Below are 3,831 nucleotides of genomic sequence, written 5' to 3' on the forward strand. Positions count from 1 at the left end.
TGCTAGCTCTTTAATCAAAAGTACACGAATACCTTGAGAGGTTTCATGTTTCAGCGGTTTCTTCCTCTCCCTCTCTCACCAGCAGAATATTAAATGTAGTTTTGCTTTTTTGTTGAGTTCGGTTTAAGGCTTTTTGCAGAAAAGAGACCTTGACGAGCACGTACCTGATCGGACCCAAGAGCCATGCAGTTGGGGATCTAAGCAAGAAACCTTACTGATGCTGTTCCTCAGACAGAACGTCCTATGTTGGCTGAGGGAGCTGGGGTTGTTTAGCCTGGAGAAAAGGAGGCTGAGGGGAGACCTCATCGCTCTCTACAACTACCTGAAAGGAGGCTGTAGCGAGGTGGGGGTCGGTCTCTTCTCCCAAGTAACTGGCGAAAGGACGAGAGGAAATGGCCTCAAGTTGCGCCAGGGGAGGTTTAGATTGGACATGAGGAAAAATGTCTTTACTGAAAGAGTGGTTAAACATTGGAACAGGCTGCCCAGGGAAGTGGTTGAGTCTCCATCCCTGGAAGTATTTAAAAGACGGGTAGATGAGGCGCTTAGGGACATGGTTTAGTGGGCATGGGGGTGTTGGGTTGACGGTTGGACTCGATGATCTTGGAGGTCTCTTCCAACCTTAATGATTCTATGATTCTATGTTTCCACTCACCCTCAGCGTAGCGTTGAAAGCCGTTCCAGACCTGTGGAGTTTGATTGTGGTTGGGAGGGAGGAAAGCAGGATGGATGAAAGTCGTAACAAAGGAACGAATGTCTGCCTGCAGCCACACAGGGCGACGACAGAGTCGACTGCTGCGGTGTCTGTTGTAATACTTTATGGTAGTGTACTGTAGTTCTGAAAGGATCCCTTTAGGAACTCAGGCTCTTAAACAGGATGTAAAATTGAAACAAAAGCCGCCTGCAAAGTCAAATGTGCCAGGCTGGGGAAGAAGCCAGGTCGGTACAAGGAGAACAGGATCCAAAGCAGTTTTAATCAGTCTGGTCTAATGACTGGAGAGGTGCTATGGCCTCATGAAAGGTTGCAGCCATGCTAATTCTAGTCTGTCCTTTGGAGAGGAAACATTTCTTCCTGTTGAGACCAGGTGCTCAGACTCCAGCATGGTACTCCTAATAGAAGTCCTCCTGGCTCCGGGCTGTAATTAGCAATTTCATCCTGTTTGTGTATCAGTAAAAGACTGCTACTCTGTCCAGAAAAAATATAGCGCACGCCCCACTTTCTCATGTTGGTTCATAAGTTTCCCTTTGTTAAAGAGGACTTTCTAGCCTTGCTCTCAGGAACAGTAAGAGGCAGGAGAAAAGGCACAACCCTTCCCTGATTATTTCCTCTTGGCAAAAGGTGATGTGAAGATGCTCCCTTTAGAACATTGTGTTGCAAGAATATCGATTTTCTGTAATATTTCCCTGAAACTTAGCTGCTTAGAATTACCGGCCTCTGTGACTTTGCACAGAAGCGAGTATTTCCAATTACTGCTCACCAGGAAGGCTGGCTTTGTTTGCAGTGTAGATATTTTGTTTTAAATTGAGATTCTCTCATCTTACGCTGTGATGCTCTGGGAAAGGGAGACCTACTGCTATCTTCGTGCCTAGGCCAGGCTGTGCCAGAAGGATACTCTGCAGGGAACAGTTTTCTGCTGACAGAGGTAGGGAGTTGGACATGCGACTTTTTGCCTCTGAAATCTGATTTTTCTAGACTTTCTGCGGTAAGTTTGATTAGTAAGAGTAAAACCTACCCCAGCTGCTAGTACAAATCTGCCTCCCAATTCTCCCTGCTGCTGATCTGCCTCCATAATCCCTCACAGATGTGGGCCCGTGTATATGGGCCATAGCTTGCTCTTGGACCATAGGAAGGGCCAGAAGCTGCTTTGGGCACATAAACCGCTGTCTGATTCCCTTAATTTGAGCTCTTGCCCCTGGAAATACCAGCCGGCTGCCAGGACAGTCAGAGTCCTGGTGCTGCGTGGAGGTAAGAAGTGGTCAGCACTCGTGTCCTGTTTTCTTTGGGCAATGTCAAGTGAGTGGCTGCTGCTGTTGATTTCTCCCAGTTAAAACTGCTTGCAAATAAGCACTTTCCTGGGATCGGCGCAGGCGTATTGGGGTTTACACGGTGCAGTTTGGCTCCAGGCCCATCCCTGTTCATCAACAACGGTTTGGAGTTGGTTTTTGTGGAACTTCTTTTCAGACATTATTTATAGAGTTAATCCTTTTTTGCTTTTAAAATACCGTTGAGAAGGTGTGTCATCTGTACAAGCATCAGATGGACAAATGGCTTATTAACACCAGAAGATGAGTGTCATCTGGATGGCTTGACGTGCGGTACGAGGTACAATTAGGAGACGCGTTTGTGCTGCTTGAAGCCAGAGGTCGATTTTCAAGGCACGTCTGTGTTGACAGAGCTTGCTCCTCAGTCGGCTTGCGCCGTTCAGTCTGAAGGAGAGCGTCTGCTTCTCGCTGTTGCACGTTTAAGCAAGGAGTTAAAGAGCTCAGCACCCCTCTGGGAGGGGAGGCAGAGGGGAAATCAAAGCCCTCGATCCCGGTCAAGTCCACCACCTCTGCTCTAATGGTGCTTGATATTTTTTTGGTCAGTTCAGAGCCAGTATGGGTTTGATCCCCCGTGCATTTGTTGCAGTTAAATCCAAAAACATGAGAGAAAGGTCTAGTAATGGATAGGAGGGAGGAAACGTGGTGTGTGCGGCGGTGGCAGGGAGGTCCCTCCCCAGTCGTTCACGGCCCGGGTGATCCCCCATGGGGCTGCAGAAAGCAGGCGAAGGGCAAGGCAGTGCCGCTGCTGGGAGATTCATTCAGGCAGCGTGGAATGGCAGGAGGGCGTGCTTCTTCCAGTGTTTGCTTCATGGTGCTTCCTGTGACGTAAGAACAATCATGATTTAATTATTTTTATAGCACCATTTTGGGTGACATTTAACTTGTAAATTTTTTTGTTTGTTGCAGAGAAAGTAATTTTTCCCCTGTAAAGATCCCCCCCGCCGTTTTCCCTTCCTCCCTTTCCAGGGTCCAAACAGAGAAATCAAGGAGGGAAATCACCCCCAGCCCCGTATCTGGAGTCCAGGAGTTAGAGGAAGCTTTCATTAAGAGGAGAGCAATTTTGACAGCCAGTGCCTTATCACAAACTGCCCCGGCAGCTTGATTTGGACGGTTTCAGAACCATAAGAGAGGACCCTAAATTTTCCCAGTGCCGTGGCTACTGCTGAAGATCGATGAGCCGTTCCTTGTTCTGCCCTGTGGTGACAGGCTGCTGCTAGATGGTCGCGTCGATGCGCCTTGTACGAATCGTTCAAGGTATTCCAGTGTGTACGTCCAAATTTGGCAATCTTAAATGCCTCATTCTTCTGCTTTTGTGAGGTCCCTACACAATTCCCGAAGATCTTTATTAAAGCTGGGGCTTTTTTTTATGTGCTGGATATAAGCCCGTCAAGCTGCTGGCAGTCCCTCTCCCCTCCCTCCCGTCCACAGCTTTGGGCTCCTGCTGTTCTCCCCACCTGACCCCACAGCAAGCGGGGCTAGCTGGCAGTAAGTAACCCTACCGAAAGGCCAGGGGTTTCTGGCCTGCGAGGCAGCTCGTGGGAGATGTGGAGAGCAAGGTGGTGTGTCCCAGCAATAGCTGCGTGTAGAGTAGCTGGGCTCAGTCTTATAAAAGCACACCCTAATTTTGACTGACCTGAATACTCTTGTGGTCTCCTGCCGTTCCGGTGTTCCATCGCGCAGTCCCTTCTGTGGGCTACAGATAACTGTGTAAAAAGAATGCCGTTCCTCTCCCTCCTCTCTGCCTGTATGAAACTTGCTCATTTTTCCTTTTCATCTCCTTTTTGTATTTAT

The sequence above is a fragment of the Pygoscelis adeliae genome, unplaced genomic scaffold, assembly GCF_000699105.1.
Source record: "Pygoscelis adeliae isolate BGI_AS28 unplaced genomic scaffold, ASM69910v1 Scaffold270, whole genome shotgun sequence".
In the NCBI taxonomy this organism is placed as follows: Eukaryota; Metazoa; Chordata; class Aves; order Sphenisciformes; family Spheniscidae; genus Pygoscelis; species Pygoscelis adeliae.